Here is a 24,897-nt window from a genome sequence, read left to right on the forward strand (position 1 = left end):
AGGGAACACAACTAGGCCAGCTGACCCAAATTAACCAAAGGGATATTCCATACCATATGATGTCAGCTCAGATATAAAAGCTAAGAAAATGAGGAGGAAGGGGGGGCATTTGTTATTTACAATGTTTGCCTTCTGGAGCAACCACTATGTGTGCTGAAGCCCTGCTTCTTGGGAAATGGCCTGTTGTGGTGCATCCCCCCCCTTTTTCAGGCCACATTGCAATCTGAGAAATGCTCGTTAGGCCTCGGCCTTGACAAACAGCACCTGAGCTCAGCTCCTCTTGAGCTTATCAGAAACACTATCTGCACCCAGGAACTGCTGCTGTCTAATGAGCTCCTGTTTTCTTTATGAATAGCCTTGGAAACTATTTTTCTTGCCTGAATGGCATAACATCCTCGTTCTCACACTTTCAAAGAAAGTGTCCTGATCCAAAATGTGGCCAGAATGAAACATTGTTCTGGCTAAAGCCCACTCTCTTGTGGCCTATAAGCAGTGGTCCAAAATGAGACCCTTTGAGCTCTTCTGGACCACAGCGGGCTGTGACCAGCAACCTCCCTCTGAGTGGGACACCTCTCAGAGCCAGCGAACTCTCAAGTTTGCTATACTTGGACCATCGCTGAACAACAAGTCCTAGGCCAATACCCCCACTCCTCAAGACTCAACCCTTTGCCTGGTGAGGAGATGCAAAAGCATTTGAAGTGAGTATTTTACTACCTTCAAGGGGAATTTTTCACAGATACCTTGCACTGACTCTTTATGTCTGTGTGCATACATGTGTGCATATGCTATAGCAAATATGGGAGAAATGCTGCTCTCTTAGATGTTTAAGTACCTTAGATATCTAAGCAAATTAGGCCTGTAAGTAAGTTTAATGTAAGTTAGGTTAAATGCTGTTAAGTGTTATTCCTTTGTTAAATTATTATGGTTAAGTTATAAGTTAAGTTTGAGTGCTGTTATGGTTTTAGGCCATATTCGTTTTTATCCTTGCCCTTTCTATCCTTTGTCACACGCACCTAAACACACACACATACACGCACGCACATGCACACAGATAGTTCTTGGCTCATTTCTGTTTTGATTGACTGGATTTTGTTTGGGTTTTTTTCTTTTTTCCTTGGTGTGCTTTAACTGTCTGGTAAGTAGTAGAGTGAACCTTGCCAACGAACTTTGTCATGCTGTCGCTTAATATTAAATCTGGTTTCTACTGATACCCTTGCCAGTGATTTTTTAAGCAATCTTAAACACTCGTTCGTAACATGGCCAGACATTGCTTGCTGATGGAAAGTAGAGAATAATATCTTTGTTTCCCCCTTTGCTTGTGCATGCACAGCCTTTCGCTTTTGCTTTAGTAAACTACCTTATCTCAACATACAAGTTGTTTTCCATCTTATTTTCTCTCCCCTGTCCAGCTTAGAAGAGGGAGTGATAGAGCAGTTTGATGGGCACTGGGCATCCAGTCAAAGTCAGCCCACCACAGTATCTAAACTCCTATTAATTCTGATAGAAAAAAATAGAAAGATATTTTAAAATGTGCCAAATCACCTACTCCAACAATATTGTCACAATTTGTAAGCAAATAATTCAAGCATTCACAAGGCTAAAATTTTCCTGAACAGTGTCTCCAGAAATATTTAGTTAACAGACTTGCCTTTAATTCCCTACTCCCATTCAGACACAAATGCAGCTCCTGCCTTTCCCTCCCTCTCCACTGACATTTTTTGAGAATTCATTTTACAGTCAGCAACATTTATAAACAGAGATATTAATCTAAACAATTACAGCATTAAAACAGTCAAGTTACCCTGTGGTTTCACGGTGGTATTGTCCTGGTTCCGTCCAGGACAGGGTTAATTTTTGCAGTAGCCGGAAGGGGGCATGGCTAGACCCGGAGGTTATTCTATACCACCTCACATCATTGCCAGGGGCAGGGAGTCTCTTCTGAGGAGAGAGGTTCCTTCCAGTCAATTAAGCATGGCAGAGGGAGCAGTGGGGTGGTCCCGGTTCCGAGCTGGAGGGAGCGGCGGGGGTAGCATGGCGGGGATTTCCACGGTGAGCAATAACATTTCTTTTCTTGTACCCTCTGCCATTAATATTGTTGTTGTTACTGTTCGTCTTCTTATCTCATTGCTGCTTCCAGTATATTGTTCTTATCTCAACCCATGATCTTTGCCTTTTGTGCCTCCAATTCTCCTGTCCAGCCCGCTGCAGGGGGAAGGGGGGGGGGGGGGGGGAACAAGCTAACAGCAACGTGGTTTGGAGTTTCAGTGGGAATATCAAATTGGGGAGTACCATTACTAAACCACAACAGGTATGTTGATCCTGACTGCACACCAGGTACCCATCAAAGCTGCTCTATGACTCCTCTCTTCAGCTGGTGATGGTGGTGGTGGTGAATATAACAAATGGCTCATGGGTCAAGATAAGAACAGGGAGAGATTACTCACCAATTACCATAATGGGAAAAACAGACTCGACATGGGGAAATTAGTTTAATTTATTACCAATCAAATCAGAATAGTATAATGAAAAATAAAACCAAATCTTAAAAACACCTTCTCCCCACCCCTCCCTTCTTCCTGGACTCAACTTCACTCTTGATTTTCTCTACCTCCTCCCCAACAGTGGTGCAGTGGGATGGGGAATGAGGGTTGCAGTCAGTTCAACACACATTGCTTCTGCTGCTGTTTTCTCCTCGGGGGGGAGGACTCCTTGCACACTTCCCCTGCTCCAGCATAGGGTCCCTCTCATGGGAGACAGACCTCCATAAACTGCTCCAGTGTGGGTCCCCCACAGGGTCACAAGTCCTACCACCAAACCTGCTCCAGCATGGGCTCCTCTCTCCACAGGGTCCACAGGTCCTGCCAGGAGCCTGCTCTAGCATGGGCTCTCCATGGGGTCACAGCTGCCTTCAAGTGCATCCACATGCTCCGGCGTAGAATCCTCCAAGTGCTGCAGGTCAATATCTGCTCCACTATGGACCTCCATGGGCTGCAGGGGCACAGCTGCCTCACCATGGTCTTCACTGTGGGCTGCAAGGGAATCTCAGCTCTGGCACCTGGAGCACCTCCTCTCCCTCCTTCTTCACTGACCTTGGTGTCTGCAGTTGTTGCTCTCACATATTCTTACTGCTCTCTTTGGCTGCAATTGCTTCTCCACAATAATTTCTTTCCCCTTCTTAAATATGTTATCCCAGAGGTGCTACCACTGTTGCTGATGGGCTTGGGCTTGGCCAGCAGCAGGTCCATCTTGGAGTTGGCTGGCATTGGCTCTGTGGGATGTAAGGGAAGCTTATGGCAGCTACTCACAGAAGCCACCCCTGTAGCTCCTCTGGTACTAAAACCTGGTCACACAAATCCAGTACACCCACACTTCTAAAGTTACAGAGGATTTAAACAAAAAAATTTGCTGCCCTTGCAGGTAAAATGTAGAAGCTCGATTAACAACAGTGCAATGATATACTATGCCTGGTAATTATGCTGAAATACTTTCCTCTTCTTTTTCTGTTTGTGTATTTAAAGAAAATGTTGCTACTAAATATGATCTTTAAAAAGGTTTCAACGTGTGTGCTAGTTTTGGCTGGGGTAGAGTTAATTTTCTTCACAGTGGTTGGCATGGAGCTGTGTTTTGGATTTGTGCTGAACACAGGGTTGATAATCTAGAGATGTTTTTGTTATTGCTGAGCAGGGCTTACACAGAGCCAAGACTTCTGCTTTTTGTACTGCCATGCTGGTGAGGAGGCTGGGGGTGCATGGGAATTTGGGAAGACACAACCAAGACAGGTGACCCCAACTGACCAAAGGGATAATCCAGATCATATGACATCATGCTCAGTATATAAAGCTGGAGGGAAGAAGAAGGAACGGGGGGGACATTCAGAGAGATGGTGTTTGTCTTATGTAGTGGGTTGAACCTGAGTTGATGGACAGTCTTTTAGACTGATGACGCTTCTCACAATTTACATATTTAAACCATGCAGAAAGGCGGGAATTTCCTTTCGTTCCAGCTTGCCTGTGGGAAGGTGGGGGGGCCTCCAGACCCCGCCGGGCCGGGCCGGGCCAAGCTGAGCCAGGGCCCCTGCCCCCTTTCCCCTTTTCCCAACGCCGTGGCACAGACCCTGGGTCACTGGGGGGGAACTGTCCCAGAGCCTCAACCAGCTAAAACCAGCCATGGACTGCCACACAGCTAAACCCATCCAGCGCGGCTTCTTGGGACTGGTGGGTCCCTCTCCTCTCCATGCGGAGCCAGCAGGGCCAGCAGAGCCTCCTTCTTGCAGTCAGCACACTTCGCGCTGAACTGAAGAAGACACCATGCAGCCAGCAGCACAAAGGGAGTGAGGCTTTCTCCACCGTAAAGCCTGAACAAGAACACTTTTCAACATGGCAGCTTCAGAGTCAGAAAGTGAGTCGTGAAACGAAGCTGAAAATGGCGACGGGAGAAAAGAGGGTGGTGCTACGTTTCTCGCGTGTAGCTTAAAAATACTTCTTGCATGCTGTGGTAAGAAACCGTAATATCACAATCTGTCTCTTTAATCCATTTGAAGTACATGGGCGGATGAAAAATTCACATGTGGCCCGTGAAGACTGTGAAGAGTGCCTATGCCAGGCTATATAGAAGCATTGAGAGGCTTTTTAGAGACTTGTGGCGAAGAAAGCCTTTGTGTTCAGGCCAAAATAACTCATCCTTAAAAAGATTAATAACCCCATGTGATGGCCCATGTTTGGCAGTGTGAAGGAACTGTGAGATTATCGTGGAAGACATGTTTTACACCACAGCAGATTGTTTCTTTCCAGGCGGGTCTGTCTGCTGTTGGTGGCAGTTTGGGAATCAAGTGAAACAGAAGAAAACCCTTTTTTCCTTAAGCATAAGAAAGAGACTTTTCAAGAACTGCAACACTGACTAAAATCCCATGTTCTGTTATCTTTTGTGCGAGTAGAGAGAAGTGGCCAAAGCTCTACCTCTACACTGATTCATGGATGGTAGCCAATGCTCTGTGGGGATGGCAGAAAAAGTGGGAAAAGGCTAATTGGCAGCATAGGGGAAAACCAATCTGGGCTGCTGAAGAGTGGAAAGACATTGCTGCCCGAGTAAGAAAGCTAGTTGTGAAAGTCCGCCATGTAGATGCTCATGTCCTCAAGAGTAGGGCTAATGAGGAACATCGAAACAACGAGTAGGTAGATCAGGCTGCAAAGATAGAAGTGTCACAGATAGATTTGGATTGGAAATACAAGAGAGAGTTGATCCTAGCTCGATGGGCCCATGATGCCTCAGGCCATCGGGGCAGAGATGCCACCTATAAGTGGGCAGGAGACCGAGGGGTGGATCTAACCATGGACAGTATCTCCCAGGTTATCCATTGTTGGAGTGAAAGCTTCTCTGGATTCAGGCCCAGAGGGAAGCCAAAGCACAGGCGTTGAATTAAAACCTTTGGACAAGCTGAGATACATGAAGCCACACCAAAGTGAAATAGAAATATAGATTTTTAACTTTTAGTAGAAATATATGCTAAGTGCCTTAAACATTAAAAAGCTGTAGCAGAGACCTTAAACACAGTTCTTGCTGCAGCAGTGTTACCTTTTCACAGAATTCTTTACTTTAGACAAAATATAGATAGAATTATACTGTTCACATTTTTTAGATAGTGTTCACATAAACAATAAGAACTGATAGAAACTGTATATGCAAATCTGTGTAATACCAATGTAACACTTGTGTAAGACTTGCGATTGTTAGAATTAGACCAGGATAGGTTAAGAAAAAAAAAAAAATAGAATCATGTGTTAATCTTATTAGTTAATTAGCAAATATAATCCACACTTCTGTAAGAAAAAATGTAGAGCATATAGAAGAAGAAACAGCTGTTTTCGGCCTGCTTTTTGTTGTTGCTGCTTGGCTTTATCATGTAACCCCCTTCGAACTCTGCCTTCAAGAAAGCTATGAGACTATGAAATAAAGAACTTATCAGGACAGCAGCCTCCTCTGCTCTCTTACCCTGGCCCGAGAAGGAAGGGTACCCCATCAAAAGCTCAACAAATGGTGCCTCTATTTTTAAGGGGGAAGGACTTAAAAATATTTCCTGTTGAAGCATCTTCAAAGTAGGAAGAAAAAGGCTGCTTGGAAGAAACAGAAAAATCCTGGGAGCAAAGAGGACCTTGGAATGAAAAGGTGACGCGGACTCTAGTGGATGCTGAAACAAAGCATAAACCCAACTCGCAGGACGAATTGGAGAGAGACGCGCTGAAGCTTGCCTTAGGGGAGGTAAGGTAAGCATCCTTTGAAGTAATCTAGATGGGGAACAATATGTCAAAAGAGCAGAGGCAGATTTATGAACATCTAAAGTATTTATTAATATGTAATGATTATGAGGTCCCAAGCAAAGATTTGAAAGCTCTTAATATATGCTCAAAAAAAATTTCCAGAAGTTAAAGCAGGCTCTGCATTAAATAAAAAATTATGGGACCAAATTGGTATAAAATTATTTGATGAATCCACCCGTGGAAATAAATCTGTATCAAATATATTGCCAATATGGTGAATAATTGTTGAAATATTGAATAACCCCTTCTCTAAATTAATAATTACAGTCCCTGCAGTCGAATCTGATAACGACATTGCAAAGTCCAGTTTCAAATTCTATATCGCAGCTAGACTTTAACGTGGGTGGAGAGGGCTCTCAGCCAGATACAGCACATACGGGAGACACAGATGCGCGCAAATTGCGATGTAGCGGACCGAGCGAGGGTCGCCCTCCCGTGAAACCTCTGCATTCTTTAACTGCTGCTAGCCTGCAACCGCGTGACCCCCCAAGACCGGCGGACGGGGCACAGCCGTGTTCTCGGGTTGCACAGCTAGTTCAAACAACACCGTGTGAAGCCACGGGGCCTCCGTGCATTTCTGCGAGCGACCCAAGCGGCACCCCCATGGACTCTTTGGAGGTCGCCGCTCGCGAACCGGCTTCCCCCGTGCCCCCAGACGCTGCAGATTCCACCCCGTCTCTACGTGCAATGAAGCGGCTTTCTGCTGGCGCTGCTGTTTCCTTTTTATCGGAATTCCCACCCCCCTCCCGACTCAGGAACACAGGAGGGATTCTCCTTTCCCTTTGTGACACGGCTTTACCTTTTGCCTCGGCGGCCAAGAAACCGGAAACTTTTATAAATTCAAATTCAATCCCGCAGCCCGATCCAGACACCGGACCCCCGCGCGGCACGGCTCAGGGAGGCTCTCCGCTCTTGCAGCCCACATTCCCTCCCCCGCTCGGCGCAGTTCAGGAAGGCTCTCCGCTCTTGCAGCCCACGTTCCCTCCCCCCGCTCGGCGCGGTTCGGGCAGGCTCTCCGCTGCTGGCGTCCGCACTCCCTCCCCTGCTCGGCGTGGCTCGGGCAGAGTCTCTGCCTCTGCATCTCGCGTCTTCCCTCCCATGCGGACCTGCTGCGGGGTCCAGCCTGCAGCCTGTGCCGGATCGGTACTCGGCGCCCGTCTTTGTTTCCCCTCCATCGGTGTGGCCGCCGCCTGCACCAGCCGGCCAGCCGCTGGACCACCCTGACTGGGGTCCTTCGCCCATGGCTCCTCAGGTGGATCAAATCTCCTTTTTTCGGACCGGCGCAAAACCTAAAAACAACTTCACTACAAAACTTTTACCATGCTGTCCCGGAGAACTACCTGACGTCACAACAACATTTGACGTACAAGAACATGGCGCCGCCCCCGTCACTTCCGTAAACAATGCCCACGTACTTCTGCCAGCACAATCGTGCAACCAACACGTTGCTCATCCTCTAGCTGCAGCGCCACCTGTGGCCGCTTCTGTTATTACACCCTCAAATACTTCTAATACACAGACACAGATACAACTTCCCTCACAACAACGCATTCTATTTCACAGAGAGGGGGGAGATGGACCAGAAAGAAACAGCTGCTGGAATAATAAAAACAGAAGAATGGACAATGATTGTTCTGCTTCTGATGAAGAAGAAAGCCTGTCTCTCCTTCAATCAAGACACCCTTTGAGGGAAAGTCAAAAGCCAGTTACAACAGAGTGGGCAGAAGTTAGACGAAAGGCACTAAAGGAAAAAGATTTTGACTTAGCCCAAGAGCCACTTCTAGCTCTGCCAATTAGATATGGCCGAGGGAATGTTGAACCAAAATGGGTGAAGATAGAACATGATAATATCAAGGATTTGAGAAAAGCAATTTGAGAAAATGGGATAGGCTCACCATATTTTAAACAATCACTAAAAGCAATATTTGATAATGCAGACTTAACACCTTTTGATTGCAGATACATTGCTTCATCAATTTTAACAGAATCCCTACCATTTTTCTTGCAGTTCTAGGAGAGAAGATGCAGCTGTATAGTCTCATATTCCAGTGGGACACTTCCAAAAGAGATCCTTTGTTGATAATAGAATGGATCTTTTTGCCTTACAGGTTGCCAAAAACAATATTCACGACCATGGAAATGCTGGCTCAAATCATAATCCGAGCCAGAGAAAGACTGTTGACCATGACAGGTCAAGACTTTGCAATAATTTGTATGCCTTTTAAAAGAGAGTATTTTGATTGGGCTTTACAAAAATCAGAAGATTTACAAATTGCATTGTTAAACTACTCAGGTGCCTGCTCTATCCACTTTCCAAGTCACAAGCTTTTGCAAGCAAAATTAAGCTTCAGGGAAAAACCTATTTTAAGTGAAGTGCCTCTAGAAGCTGTCACTGTGTTTACTGATGGTTCAGGCAAGACCCACAAATCAGTAATAACGTGGCAAAACCAAACAACCAAAAGATGGGGATCAGATATTCAAACAGTGGAGGGTTCTCCTCAAGTGGTGGAGCTGGCAGCCGTGGTCAGAGCATTTCAGCTCTTTCCAGAACCTTTTAATCTGATTACAGATTCTACATACATAGCAAATATAGTTAAGAGAATTGAAGGGTCAGTTTTAAAGGATGTTAGTAATGACAGTTTATATCGTTATCTTACATGTTTTTATTCAATTTTCCAAAACAGAAAAAGTCAATATTTTGTTTTTCATATCAGAGCACATTCTTCGCTTCCAGGATTTTTGGCAGAAGGAAATGCAAGAGCTGATGAATTGACAGTAGCTGTTGTTAATACCCTGCCTAACATTTTTGAACAAGCAAAAGTGAGTCATGCTTTTTTTACCAAAATGCGCAAGCATTCATACGAATGTTTCATCTTTCTAGGGATCCGGCAAAAGCAATCATAAGTGCCTATCCTGACTGCCAACTTGTACAGCCTCCTGTCTCAACGGGAGCAGTCAATCCATGAGGATTGCAAAGCTTGCAATTGTGGTAGACAGATATTACCAAATATCCGTCTTTCGGGAAATTTAAAAATATCCATGTATCAGTGGATACCTTTTCAGGTGCAGTCTTTGCTTCAGTACATACAGGTGAGACAGCCAGTCACGCCTGTCAGCATTTTTTGCAAGCGTTTGCTTCATTAGGGGTACCTCAAGAGATGAGAACAGACAATGGCCCTGCATACATAGCTGTATATATATGTATGTATCAATGTGTGTGTGTAGAGTTAGAATATATTAGTTTGGGCATTGAGCCGACGATATGGGATAAAGGGTGGAATGTCTTGGGGTGACTTTATGATATGTATCCCCTATCGCTGCTCTATGCCCAGAAATTCACTTTGTGCCTTTCTATGCCTTTAAACTGAGCCTGAGAGGGGGGAGAGGAAAAAACCAAGCAAACTTTTCAAAACAGTTGTTCAAGGACACAGATACACACTCCTCTGCTTCTAACAGCAGCAAGAGCGGAGGAAGCACCCTTCTTGCTTTTCAGCCAGTTTTCGGCTCCTTTTCTCCGGAGGGAGATGGAGAGTTGAACTTTGTTTTCCTGGGACTTTGGTTTTTCCCATCTTCTCTTCTGGACTATTTCAACATCAGAACACATTGGGAGAATTTTCAACTGAGGCCCTGGAGGTGGGGCCATGACCCAGCTCCAAGGAGGAGGAGAGAGATTACACCTATGGAAGGACTCTGAAATTTTCCCAGGTTTCTCTCCACAGTGAGAAGTTTTATTATTTAGCATTATTATCCTTTTCCTGTGTGTTTGTTAAATAAATAGTTTTTATCTATTTCACTTTCCTCTGAGGAAAATTTTTTTCCCCGAACCTGGTGGGGGAGGAGTGGTTGTAACCTGCCTTCTATCAGAGGATCTTTTCCTCCAAATTTGTCCAAACTAGCACATCTTCCTAAGTCACCATTACATGTGATGAGGCCCTGCTCTCCTGGAGGTGGCTGAACACCTGCCTGCCCATGGGAAGCAGTGAATGAATCCCTTGTTTTGCTTTGCTTGTGTTGTGGTTTTTGCTTTCCCTATTAAACTGTTTTTATCTCAATCCACAAGTTTTCTCAGTTTTGCTTTTCTGATTCTCTCCCCCATCCCACCAGGGGCTGTGAGTGAGCAGCTTTGTGGTGCTTAGTTGCTGTCAGGGGTTAAACCACAACAGTCCTTTTTTGTGTTCAATGTGGGGCTCAAAGGGTTCGAGATAACACCAGATTTGATTGGGATATGCCAGATTGAATTTTTAGCTGTTAATGCTGTTTAGCTAGTAATCAGCAGTCTCCCTGCACTTGCCATGGGCTCGCTCACCTGACTGTCTATTAGAGTCTTGTGCTCATTAATGGCCACTTTTTGCTTTTGCTGCTTGCTGTAGTGCTGTGCTGCTCATCACCTTACTCTGCTGTGCCTGGGAATGTTTTGATAACAGCCATGGAGATGTGCCTGGGCTGGCAAATGGCCAGGGCATTGCTGCTGTGTGTGTGCTGCTGTGATGGACAGGCTGGAACTCCAGTGTGAACTCACACTGAAGGGACTGTGACCTGTGGATGAGTCCATGTGGGAGCAAATATTCACCTGCAGCTTGTGGAGGACTCCACGCCAGAGCAGGTAGAGGCCTTAAGGCTGCTGTGATGCTCATGATGGAGCAGGTTTCCTGGCAGGACTCATGACCCCATGGGGGACCTATGCTGGAACAGCCTGTTCCTAAAGGACTGTACCATGTGGAAAAGACCCACACTGGAGCAGTTTGTGAAGAATTGCAGCCTGTGGGAAGGACCCACATCAGAGAAGTTCATGGAGACTGTCTCATGTGGGTGGGAAGAAATACAGCTGGGACAGGTGACCCTAACTGACCAAAGGGATATCCCATATCATATGACATCATGCTCAGTATATAAAGTGGGGGGAAGAAGGAGGAAGGGGGGGACATTTGGAGTGATGGTGTTTGTCTTCCCAAGTCACCATTATGCATGATGGGGCTCTGCTCTCCTGGAGATGGCTGAACACCGGGCTGCCCATGGAAAGGGGTGAATTAATTCCTTGTTTTGCTTTGCTTGTGTGCACGGTTTTTGCTTTACCTGTTAAACTGTCTTTATCTCAACCCACAAGTTCTATAGCTTTTTACTCTTACAGTTCTCTTCCTGATCCTGCTGGTGAGGGAGTGAGTGAGCAGCTGTGTGCGGCTTGGTGGCTGGCTGAGGTTAAACCACAACAGTGTAACTAAACAATTCAGGAAATTTCAGCTCAGAAGCCATAGTAGGGCTGTTAAAATTTAACCTACCAGACATCAATTCTCCCCCTCTACTCTGTCCTTGTGAGACCTCACCTGAAGTGCTGCATCCAAGTCTGGGACCTCCACCACAAGAAAGACATGGACGTGTTGGGGTAGGTGCAGAGGAGGGTCATGAAGATGATCTGAGGGCTGGAGCACATCTCCTATCAAGACAGGCTGAGAGAGTTGGGGCTGTTCAGCCTGGAGAAGAGAAGGCTCCAGGGAGACCTCATTGTGGCCTTCCAGTAATTAAAAGGGACTTATAAAAAAGAGGGAGAGCAATGGGTAGATAGGGACAGGAGATTTAGATTAGATGTTAGGAAGAAATTCTTTATTCAGAGGGTAGTGAGCCACTGGAACAGGTTTCCCAGAGAAGTTGTGGATGCCCCATCCCTGGAAGTGTTCAAGGCTGGGTTGGATGGGCCCCTGAGCAACCTGATCTGGTGGTGGCATCCCTGCCCATGGCAGGGGGGTTGGAACTAAATGATCTTTAAAGTCCTTTCCAAACCAAACCTTTCCATGATCCTATGATCAAAGGCTGCCTTCTCCAGTAGCCCGCAACATTGTAGAGTACTGAACAGGAAGGGCTATTCCTATCCTACAAACATAGCCTTAATCTTTTTGAACCTAACCATCTCAGGGTCACAGATCACAGTATATTCTGAAAGGGACCCACAAGTATCATCGAATCCTACTCTTAAGTAAATGGCCCATATGGGGATTGAACCCACAGCCTTGGTGTTATTAACACCAAAATCTAATGAACTGAGCTAATCTCAGGGTCTAATGTTCTCCAAACAAAATATCAAAATCTCGTAGCATGAAAACCAAAAGATGCACTGTGCTTTGCTGGAAAGCTTTCACCAGCAGTAAGTTATAGCCTGCCAAAAACAGAGAGGTGTTACATATTTCTGGAAGAAGGCAAAAGGAGTCACCTGCATGGGGACTGTCTTGGGGTGACTTTATGATGTGTATCCTCTATTGCCGCTCTATGCCCAAACATGATTCCTGTGCCTTTCTGTGTCTTTAAAACTGGGTGTGAGAGAAGAAAAAAAAGAAAAAAAGCCAGATGCACTTTTCAAAGCAGTTTATGCTCCAAAGAAACAGAGATAGCAGCTGCTGCTGCTGCTGAAGAGTGAAGAAAAGCACCTTCCGTTTTTTCCCAGCTCTCAGCTCCTTTTCTCAAGAGGGAGACAGAGAGTTAAAATTCTTTACTGTTTAACCAGCTTGCTAGCTGAGGCAAGAATTTTCCTTAGACTGTTCTGCTCCAATCTGGATCACCAGCACCAGGAGGCCCACGCCACAGCCTAGAGGGGTCACACCCCAGCTCTGGAGAGAGAACAGCCACACCTACAGAAAAACTTTGAATTTTACCAAGTTTTCTCCACAGTGAGAAGTTTTAATATTTAACATTATTCTTTTCCATTGTGCATTGTGTCTTTTAAATAAATAGGGTTTTTTTCTTTCACTTTCCTCCAAAGAAAATTTTTTTTCCCAAACCTAGTGAGGGAGGAGTGGTTGTAACCTGCCTTCTATCAAAAGATTATTACCGCCGGCCTGGTTCCTATGGTATAGCACCGTGTCCCGCAGCCGTAGGGAGGAGGAGGAGAGAAGATCCAGCAGGCAGGAATTGTGCAGCAAGATTGATTTATTTAATTATTTTACAAACTCTTTATAGACTTTTTTCTTCATAGCCTAATTGGACAAAGGGCCAGCCACCCCTTGGGGGTGATTGGCTAAAATCCTAAAACATCCATTGTCAAAATATTTTTCTACTATACCATAAACAAGACTTTTCAAGGTTGCAGGTGGCTTGGTTGTTTACATTCCCTGCTACCTCTTCTGTGAGAGAGAAAAGTCTCTCACGGACTTAGAAAATAGCAAGAAAATCCTTGCTAGCAGCATTTTTGTATCTACAAAAAGATATTTTCCTCCAAATTTGTCTCAAACCAGCACAAATAATTAGTGGTGCCCAATGTGAGGTTCGGAGGAAAGTGAAAAAATCTGTACTAATTACATTTTAATTTAGTTTTAACATTTTGGTTTGGTTTTAATTACTTTGTATTGGGGTAAAGTAGTCACCATGTTGGTTGAGTTCATAATGTCTCTCTAGCTTAAAGTACTAATATCTTTCTAGTCCCTAGGCCTGTTTGAGGTACTACTGTCTTTCTGGTCCCTAGGCCTGTTTGCCTATCCACAAGGAGCCCCAATTTTGTCCCTGATACATAACTTTTACCGAGCAGGGGCACAAATCCAAATTTGTATTTTGCTGTGCTCGGTGATGATGATTTATAAAAAGTCAACAGAAGTACTAGCAGTTGTTCAAAATGTGTATGATTTGTGGTTTCTCTGTCCCAATCCCAGTCCTAGTTTCAGTAGCCTGTTTTAAGAGTTTATTAATAATTGCACTCAGTTTGTTAGAGGAGGAGGGGATGAGGTTTCCCAGCCTTTGATCTCCTTCCCCTTTAAATTTGATACATTATCTTTTGAGACTGTTCAGTTTCCCCTGGATGTTAAAGAGACCACCTTCCTGGTATTTTATCTGGCAAGCTTCCTCTATATGGTCTGCAGCTGGTCTGAAATCAGGGCTGAGATTTCCAGGGTGACTGATGAGACACCTGACCCGAAGGTGGAAAATCCTAAGTAGTGTAGAGAATGAAAGGATATGGGCCAAACCCTGAAGGAATTCTCTGACCCAATAGCTTGAAATTTCCCCCCTGAAAAAATTCAGAACCCAACTGAGGTGGGGAAATACCTGAAAAAGAAATGCAATGACAATTCTAATAAAAAAAGCTCATTGCAATATGCTGGGCCTTGGCATATGCTTATTGCATACTGCTAGGTACTGTAAGGCAGCAGATAAAGGCAGAGGGGCAGGAAGATAAATCAGCAGACGCCCCAGTCACTCCGGCTGCAGCAAAATCAGACAGCAAGCCTAAGCCATTAATAGTTGCTCCTACCACAAGAAAAAAGCACACAACCAAAACTGATCGCCCAGTGAAAAATAATGATGATGTGGGGGAAGGAACCTGAAAGCCAGAAAATGACTCAGGCACAGAAACCATTACTGAGTCCATGTCCATAAAGGACCTTCGTAGCCTAAGAAAAGACTATACCCGACAGTCTAATGAATCCATAATAAGTTAAATAGTCCGTATTTGGGATGCTGCAGGTGATGATACAATGCTGGACGGTACTGAAGTGAAGCATTTGGGATCCCTGTCATGTGATCCGGCTATCGACCAAGCTATAATAAAGAGTGCTGACTCTGTCAATCTCTAGACACGAGTCTTAAGTAGCGCGAAAGAAAGATACCTGTACCCAGATAATTTCTATATGCAACAAACCCAGTGGAAGACCATAAAACAAGGGATCCAACACTTGAGAGAACTAGCGGTGGTAGAAATTGTCTACACAGATGACCAAAAATTGAAGAGTCCAGACAGGGTCCCAGTTAACCCAGTGATGTGGCGAAGACTCAAATACTTGGGCCACAAGAATACGCTTCTGCTTTAGCAATGATGAGAAAGAATGACCAAGTTGAGACCGTGCGGGATATGGTGACAAAGCTCCAAGCATATGCAGATGTCGTGAATAGCCCAACACATGCAACAATTGCAGCTGTAAAAACATGTATGCAAAAATTGGAAAATAAGATGGACGAAAATCACCAAGAACTCAAGAAAGAGATTAAAAAGGGCCTTCTCCAAATCTCAGCAGTACAGATCAGAGATTCTATTACCAGACGCAAACGTCCCCCAACTAGAGAGAAAAAGCCCACCCCACAAAGTGAGCTGTAGTTCTTCCTGTGTGATAATGGAAAAAACATGAAGAGGTGAGATAACCCACTTCTGCTCTAGTAGCACGAGTGTGTGAATTGAAAGAGTGTAAGACTCAAAAAAAAAGTTTTGCCAAAAAAGAAGTAACTCCAGTTGCCCGTATCTGAACTGCCAAGTATGATAAAAAAAAAAAAAAACAAAAACGTCCGATCCCCTTAAAAGAACCTCTAAAATGTATGCCCAAAAAAGCAAAAATAACCAAGACTAGAGGGGTCCTGCCTCTAACCAAGTAAAAGCCAAAGAAAACCATATTTTTTTGACTATGTAAATTCATTAGCCTAACACATCAAAACCACAAAAATATGATCCCTTGGTCAACACTGATGTGCAGTGCATGCTAATCCCATCACAACATGTGGGGGCAAAATCTGTTTCTATTGCTGGCATGACAAGTGAATCACAAGATTTGACCCTGGTAGAAGCTAAAGTAAGCCTGACTGGAAATAAATAGAAAAAATATCCCATTGTGACTGGCCCAGAGGCCCCATGCATTTTGAGCATAGACTTCCTCTGAAGCGAGTATTTTAGAGACCCAAAGGGACTCAGGTGAGCTTTTAAAATAGCTGCTGTGAAAACAGAAAGCATTAAGCAATTAAACACCTTGCCTGGACTATCAAAAACCCATCTACAATAAGCCTTCTGAAGGGGGAAGAACAATGAGTACCATTTGCCACCTCGACAGTGCACTGCTGGCAGTACCAGACAACTAGAGATGCTGTGATTCCTATCCACAAAATGATCCGTGAGCCAGAGAGCCAAGGGGTGATCAGCAAAACCCACTCACCCTTCAATAGTCCCATCTGGCCTGTGCGCAAATCTGAAAAAAAAATAGAAATTGACTGTAAACTATCGTGCCTTAAATGAAGTGACTCCACCATTGAGCGCTACTGTGCCAAACATGTTAGAGCTCCAGTACGAGCTAGAATCCAAAACAGCAAAGTGATACGCCACTACTGACATTGCCAGTGCATTTTTCTCCATTCCTCTGGCACCAGAGTGCGGGCCGCAGTTTGCCTTCACCTAGAGGGGCATGCAGTACACCTGGAACTGACTGCCCCAAGGGTGAAAGCACAGTCCTACTATCTGCCATAGACTAATCCAAGCTACACTAAAAAAAGGTCAAGCTCCAAAACATCTGCAGTATATTGATGACATCATTGTGTGAAAGAACACCACAACAAAAGTGTTTAAAAAAAAAGAAAAAAAATCATCCAAATTCTTCTGAAAGCCAATTTTACCATCAAGAAGAGCAAAGTCAAGGGACCTGCTTGAGAGATCCAATTCCTAAAAGTAAAATAACAAAATAAATGGCATCAAATTCCCACCAAAGTCATCAATAAGATCACAGCAATGTCTCCACCAACCAACAAAAAAACCCCACAAACTTTCTTAAGTACCATAAGCTTTTAGAAGATGCATATTCCTGAGTACAACCAAATTATGAGTTCTCTCTACTTAGTTACCCTCAAAAAAAATGATTTCCATTAGAGCCTGAAACAACAACAAGCCTTTGCCCAGATCAAACAAAAGATCGCTCATACAATAGACCTTAACCCAGTCAAGACAAGACCAAAAGTAAAAAACATGCTCTACTCTGCAGCCAGGAGCCATAGTCTGTCCTAGAGCCTTTAGCAAAAAGTGCCTGGTGAGACTCAAAGCCGACCACTAAAATACTAGTCAAAGCTACAAAAAGTCCGAAGCCAACTACACTCCAACCAAAAAAAACCTCTTAGCAGCCTATAAAGAAGTCCAAACCGCCTCAGAAGTAATCAACACTGAAACACAGCTCGTCCTGGCACCCCGACTACCAGTGCTGGAGTAAATGTTCAAAGCAAAAATTCCCTCTACCCACCACGCCACCATCGCCAGGTGGAACAAATAAATTGCTCTCATCACACAGCGCGCCCATATAAAAAAACTAAATTGCCCTGAAATCTTAAAAATAATCACAAATTAACCCAAAAGTAAAAACTTTAGTCTCACTGATGAAGAACAAAAACAAATAACGTGCTAAAAAAGCTCCACGGTACAACCAACTGCCAGCAAAAACCATACACTACGCTCTTTTCACTGACAGTTCCTGTCGCATCGTAAAAATAAAACAGAAGTGAAAAACAGCCCTATAAAATCCCACATAAGTTGCAGAGGCTGTGGAAACTGACAGCTGGTCAGAAAGCTTCACAGACATTGATTTGAGCACAATTACTCTTTACTCTTGAGAATTCAGCTTGCACCCGTGAGAACTTTAATATCAACAGAAGCAAGAAACCAAAACAAGAGAAGAAAACACACAGCTGTCCAAGGGATGATGTTTTTAGCTTAGATTTGTTTTCTTATGGGTGGTGGTTGCAACCTACCAATAAGTTTTAAGAGGTGTTAATGTAGAAGCCTATGAGGACACAGCACGAGTGCCAAGAGACTATATAAATGGAAACTTTGTAGAATAAAATGTCTTTTCTGTCCTTTTGCCTTCTGATGGAGTTGGTGTGGATTATTCATGAGTGTCGCGTCCATCTCAACTGCGACATCAGGCTACTGAAAGAAAAAGTAGATCAAGCCAACTTGCCAAAATCAAAGCCGTTCAACTGGCCCTAAACATTACTAAAAGAAAAAAATAACCAAAGCTATACCTCTACACTGATTCATAAATAGTATCCAATACTCTGTGAAGATGACTAGAAAAATGAGAAAAAGCTAACTGACAGCATAAGAGAAAACCAATCTGAGCTGCTAAAAAGTAAAAAGACATTGCTGCCCAGGTAAAAAAACTACCTGTGAAATCCATCATATAAATGCCTATGTCCCCAAGAGTAAGGCTAATAAAGAACACCGAAACAATGAGCAAGTAAATCAAGCTTCAAAAATAAAGGTATCACAAATAAACTTAAATTAGAAACACAAGAGAAAATTATTCCTAGCTCAATAAGCCCATGATGCCTCAAGACATCAAAGCAGAAATGCCACCTATAAGTAAGCATGACACCAAAAAGTAGATCTAACCACGGACAGTATCTCCAAAGTTATCCATAATTGTGAAATGTGCACTGCAATCAAACAAGCCAAGTGACTAAAACCCCCATAGTATGGTGAGCAGTAGTCCAAATATAAATATGGGAAGGCCTGGCAAATTAATTACATCACACTGCCTCAAACATGCCAAGGCAAGCGCTACGTACTCACAATAATAAAAACCACTACGAGATAGTTGTAAACCTACCCTGTGCCTCATGCTATGACCCGTAACACTGTCTTAAGTCTTAAAAAACAAGTCCTTTAGAAACATGGTACCCCCAAAAAAATTGAGTCTAACAATGAGACTCATTTCAGAAACAACCTTAACAACACCTGGACTGAGAAACATAGCATTGAGTGAGTGTACCATATCCCTTACCATGCACCAGTTGCAAATAAAGTAAAACGGTTCAATAAATTGTTAAAAACCACCTTGAAAGCACTGGGTGGAAAAACTTTCAAAAATTAAAAGCAGCATCTAGCAAAAACCACCTAGTTAGTTAACACCCAAAGTTCTACCAACCGAGCTGGGCCAGCCTAATCTGAGCCCCTGCATACAGTAAACAGAAATAAAGTTCCAGTAATGCATGTCAGAAGACTGTTAAAAAAGACTGTTTAAATTAATTCTGCCTCAAGTACAAACAAACCCATCCGTGGAATTGTCTTTGCTCAAGAACCTAGTTGCACATGGCGGGTAATGCAGAAAGATGGAACAACACGTTGTGTATTGCAGGAAGATTTGATGTTAAGTTAGAGCCACATGTAATGTGGAATGCCTATATACCACTACTTGCTGAATGTCACTGTCACTGTTTATACATAACTGTATATATGTGTATATATATGAATGTATTAATGTGTGTGTGTAAAAGTAAAATATATTAGTTTGGGCATTAAGCCGACAATATAGGATAAAAGGTGGAATGTCTTAAGGTGACTTTATGATGTGTATCCCCTATCAATGCTCTATGCCCAAACATGATTCCTGTGCCTTTCTGTGTCTTTAAAACTGAATGTGGAAAAAAAAAAAGCTAGACGAACTTTTTGTTGTAATGTAGTTGAACCTTGATAGTGTGCCCCAGCCAAACCATCTTTAGTTATTCTTATCAGAGCCCTCAGGAATTCATCAAGGTTACTGAAATGCAAACTGCACTAAATTGGGAAAGAAGAAGCTGAAAAACAGAATACCAAGACAGCAAGAAATAGATAAAGAAGGACTGTGCCGTACTGGACTAGTGTCGCTGTTGTCCGTAGGGATGGCGAAAAATCACAACATGAATTCAGGTTAGAGAAGATGGTTGAGGCCGACCCTTTAATGCCAAAAACCCGTCTTTTTATAGCATGATTTGCAATAGAGAAATGACATGACTGGCCTATTGATTAACCTCCCACCAAAATGATTGGTTGAGAGAAATAGTTCCCATTCTCAAAATATTATTCTCAATGAACCAAAACGATATCCACTGTATTCTCACAACACCCAGCACCTGCAAATAGTTTACAAAATAGCAAACCGTCTCTCAGTTAGTTTGCGTGAGAACAAAGACTTTCACAGGAGACTGTAAAAGGTGGAAAATTTCTCTGCTAGCCTCTTCAGCATCCACAGACTAGAACCAATCATATTTTCTGAAAAGTGCATGCAGAGCACGTGGACAAGATAGAGGGACCAATCAAGCAATGCGTGAACGTGTGTACAGCAGTTGTAAAATGCATAAGTAGAGTATTATGTAAACAATAAATGGCTTCTGTGAAATCATATTGATTTGTTGTTCAGAAGTCCAGAGCTCCCGCATAGTGGTGACCCACGACATGATAAACACTGCGATAATGAAGCAGACCGGACCCTTTGGATTCTGAAGGGGATTCTGTGGAGTGAAAAGGCGGGAGGCCCCTGTCGGAGCCTGCCGCGGCAGGACCGCAGCAGGGGGGAGTCAGAGGACGGCTCCATTGGAGTCCGGGAGCAGAAGACAGCTCCTGGGAAAAGAGCTTCGGAAAACGTACGCTGCAGCGGGTATACCCGAAGAGGTGAGCGACCGGGGGCTGGAGGATGGGAAAGGGACTGTCAAAAGAACAGGCCACGTTTGGGGTCCTCCAGCGTATTCTCTCTGAGACAGAAATTAAATATGACCCGGAGGTCTTGAAAAGACTGCTAAGATGGGGTCAGGAAAGAGGATTTTTTGCCATCCTCGAGGGTGTTGTCAACACCCTTGAGTGGGAAAGGCTGGGAATCGGTCTCTGGGATGCCGTAAGTGATGGATTAAAAGAAACTAAGGGACTTAGAATGGTATGGAAGTTAATAATAACAGTGTTAAGGCAAATAGAAGCATAAAAAACAGCTGCGGCAGGGGCAGCAGCCCGTCTAGAACCAGGTGGTCCTGCGGCTGCCTTTCCGACGTTCACACGAGAATTCTTTGGGGGAGTAGACCCAGTTATACCATCCCTACCTTCTGCACCCCCAGAGACGGAGTTACAGGCTCCGCAGCCCGCACCAGAACCAGAGGAAATGGAAGTGGATGAGCTGTCCCCTCCCCAGCCACCAGGACTACCTACGGGGTGTCCTGTTGTTATAAATGTACTGTGATGTTGGCTTCTCGAATGTTACATAATTGTTATGAATGTATTGTGATGTTGGCTTTTTGCACGTTCCTCCTATATGGGAGGCTTTGATCGAGGGTCGAAGAACTACCTTGGTTATCAAAACAACCTGTAGAAGGCCTCACGGTTTTCACTGATGCCAGTCAAAAGACTTCTAAAGCAGGTCTGACTTGGCAGGACAAAGGCAAATGGCTCAGTGAAATCCTTGAGGGACCAGGAGACTCTTTGCAGGTTCTTGAGTTGCGTGCTGTTATCTGGGTATTTGAAAAATGGCAAAATGATCCTGTTAACATTGTTTCTGATTCTCTTTATGTAGTAGGTGTTGTTGAGAGCATGGAGCGATCATTACTGAAATAAACTCAAAGCCAGAGATTGTGGCAACTCTTTGTGCAGCTATGGCAGTTACTTAATTCTCGCAAGCAGGATTATTTTATCACCCATATACGGAGTCAGTCTGGATTAACAGAAGGTCTGGCCTTGGGAAACAAGAAGGCTGATCTATTGGTGGCACCACTTTGGGCCTCTGCTTCCCCCAATATTGATAAGTTTGGCCAAGCCAGAAGGGCTCACGAGTTTTTTCACCAAAGCGCAAAGGTTTTACACAAACAATTTGGAATCTTGCTGCAGAATGCTCAAGGAATCATCTCAACCTGTCCACAATGTCAGGGTATGATTGGTGGATTGGGTCCTGGGGTTAATCCTTGCGGCCTAGGGCCTCTGCAATTATGGCAAACTGATGTGACTATCTATGCCCCTTTTGGTCGCTTCAAATGCCTTCATGTAACCATAGATACCTTTTCTGCCGTGGTTTGGGCCACTCCTATGACAAGCGAAGGGTCTCGTTTTGTCATTCGACACTGGCAAGGCTGTTTTGTCATAATGGGCTTGCCTCAGGAAATCAAGACAGATAATGGGTCAGGTTATATAGCCCAACAAACCCAGGATTTCTTGGCTCTTTGGGGAGTGAGGCATAGCACGGGCATTCCAGGTAACTCTACCGGACAAGCCATAATTGAAAGAACACATCAGGTACTGAAAGGGTTGCTTGATAAACAAAAAATGGGAGAGGATGGGCTGAGCCCGCAGGACAGAGTACTGAAAGCAGTTTATTTTATGAATCATTTACGGTTAGTAGGTACTCGCAGTGACCCACCAGCATTAACACATTACTCAGGTTTGCAGCAAGATTCTGAATTAATACAGCACCGACCAAAAGTTCGTTTTAAAAATCCTATGTCAGGGTCATGGGAAGTACCTGTGGAGTTATTAATGGGGGGAAGGGGTTCTGCTTGTGTCATTACAGATAAAGGAACCTGATGGATACCAGCGAAATGGGTTCGCCCCTGGCTTGAGAAGGACACTGATCCCTAATATTACGGATAAATAAACATTGTCTATTTTTTTTACTTTAGGTGTTGCTGCTGCTCAAGCCCTGGTTACACTTAATAAGTTGAGGTGTGGGACAAACAGTTAAATCAGATATTCACTGATGTAGATAGTATTAGACACAGTACGTTGCAGAATAAAACTGCTATAGATTTTTGTTATTGGCACATGGGCACGGGTGTAAAAATTGTGAAGGGAGCTTTGTAATTACTATTAGCCATTACTGTATTGCTTTGTGTTATTCCATATATAATGAAATTGGCGATCCGCTTGGTGGAAAACATAGTAAAAACGGTTTGGCTGGTGCAAGAAGAAAAAGGGGGAATTGTTGTAATGTATTTGAACCCTGATAGTGTGCCCCAACCAAACCATCTTTAGTTATTCTTATCAGAGCCTTCAGGAATTCATCAAGGTTACTGAAATGTAAACTGTGCTAAATTGGGAAAGAAGAAGCTGGGAAGCAGAATACCAAGACAGCAAGAAATAGATAAAGAAGGACTGTGCCGTACTGGACTAGAACCAATCATATTTTCTGAAAAGTGCGTGCAGAGCGTGTGGACAAAATAGAGGGACCAATCAAGTAATGCGTGATCGGGTGTACAGCAATTGTAAAATGTATAAGTAGAGTGTTATGTAAACAATAAATGGCTTCTGTGAAATCATATTGATTTGTTGTTCAGAAGTCCTGAGCTCCCACAACTTTTCAAAGCAGTTTATGCTCCATAGACACATAGATAATATCTGCTGCTGCTGAAGAGCATAGAAAAGCACCTTCCAATTTTTCCCAGCTCTCAGCTCCTTTTCTCAAAAGAGAGACAGAAAATTAAAATTCTTTACTGTTTAGCCAACTCACTAGCTAAAACAAAAACTTTCCTTAAACTGTTCTGCTCCAATCCGGATCACCAACACTGAGAAGCCCACGCCATGGCCTAAAGGGGCCACACCCCAGCTCCAGAAAGAGCACAACCACACCTACAGAAAAACTAAATTTTACCAAGTTCTCTCCACAGCAAGAAGTTTTATTATTTAACATTATTCTTTTCCATTGTGTATTGTGTCTGTTAAATAAATAATTTTTTTTTCTTTCACTTTCCTCCAAAAAAAATATTTTTTTCCCAAACATAGTGAGGGAAGGGTGGTTGTAACCTGCCTTCTATCAAAATATATTTTCCTCCAAATTTGTCTCAAACTGACACAGGGACTCAATGATAATGACATTTCACTAAGATCCAAAGGAACAAAAAAAGTCTCTTCAGCTAAAAGCTGCAAGCCCTCACTCAAAATATGTATTTCCCTTCAAAGGGAAAATTCCTCTTTTATTCAAAGTTACTATATTGGGTCTGACTGAGGTAAAGTTCACAGCTCTTACAGTCCTGTGTTTTGCATTAGTAACTGGAAGGGTGTTGATAACAGACCAGTGTTTTGGCTACTGCTGAACAGTGCTGTCTCTCTAACATTCCTTCCCCCACCAAAAGGGATGGAAGTTGGCAAGATCCTGGGAGGGGACACAACCAGGCCAGCTGACCCAAATTAGGCAAAAGGATATTCCATATTTCCATACCATATGATGTTAGCTCAGATATATAAGCTAAGGGAGAGGGGAAGAAGGGGGGGGCATGACTCTGAAAGTATGTCATGTAGATACCCACGTGACCAGAAGTTGTGCCACTGAAGAGCATCAAAACAATGAATGAGTAGATAAGGCCACCAAAATTATAATAGCTCAGGTAGACCTAGATTAGGAAAGAAAGGATGAGCTATTTATAGCCCGATGAGCCCATGAAACATCAAGACATCTTGGAAGGGATGCAACATACAGATGGGCTCGTGATCGAGGAGTAGACCTGACCATGGAAGCCATCACACAAGTTATCCATCAGTGTGAAACATGCACTGCCATCAAGTGTGCCAGAAGAGTGAAGCCTCTTTGGAGTGGAAGGTGGTGGCTAGGTTTCCAATATGGTGAAGCCTGGCAAATTAATTACATTGAGCCATTGCCACAAACACACCAAGGCAAGAGTTATATCCTCACCATGGTTGAGGCCACAACTGGCTGGCTGGAAACATACCCAGTAAACCATGCCACTGCCCAAAACACGATTTCAGGTCTCAAAAGACACATTTTTTGGCACATGGAACCGCAGATAGAATTGAGTTAAACAATGGGACACATTTTCGAAATAATCTTATAAACTCCTGGGCAAAGAAGCATAACATTAAGTGGATATATCACATTCCCTATCATCCACAGGCCTCTGGAAAGATTGAAAGATATAATGGGCTGCTGAAAACTATGTTAAAGACATTAGGTAATGAGAGAAGAAAGCACAGAAATGTGAAATTGGCAGAAACCTCTTGGCTAGTCAATAACAGATCTGCTAAGCGCCCGGGTCCCACCCAAACTAAGCCCTTAGACACTGTGAAAAAAAACCAAGGTTCCTGCATTACACATAGGAAAGTGGCTGGGAAAGTCTGTGGATTTCT

General features: G+C 43.7%; 1 protein-coding gene across 3 annotated transcripts in view; it reads right to left on the reverse strand.

Annotated features, from left to right (window-relative positions):
• Positions 1-24,897, reverse strand: part of LOC138102790 (zinc finger SWIM domain-containing protein 6-like) — a 421,672-nt gene that overhangs the window by 184,535 nt on the left and 212,240 nt on the right. The window contains exon 1 of one of the 3 annotated variants that reach the window (XM_069000561.1): positions 7,114-10,337. The exons of the other annotated variants lie outside the window; for them this stretch is intronic. The gene's annotated coding sequence lies outside the window, so the exon portion shown is untranslated. Of the gene's footprint in view, positions 1-7,113; positions 10,338-24,897 lie in introns of those variants that run through there. 3 annotated transcript variants of the gene reach the window in all.

This window comes from Aphelocoma coerulescens (assembly GCF_041296385.1).
Source record: "Aphelocoma coerulescens isolate FSJ_1873_10779 chromosome W unlocalized genomic scaffold, UR_Acoe_1.0 ChrW_unloc_scaf_1, whole genome shotgun sequence".
Taxonomy (NCBI): Eukaryota; Metazoa; Chordata; class Aves; order Passeriformes; family Corvidae; genus Aphelocoma; species Aphelocoma coerulescens.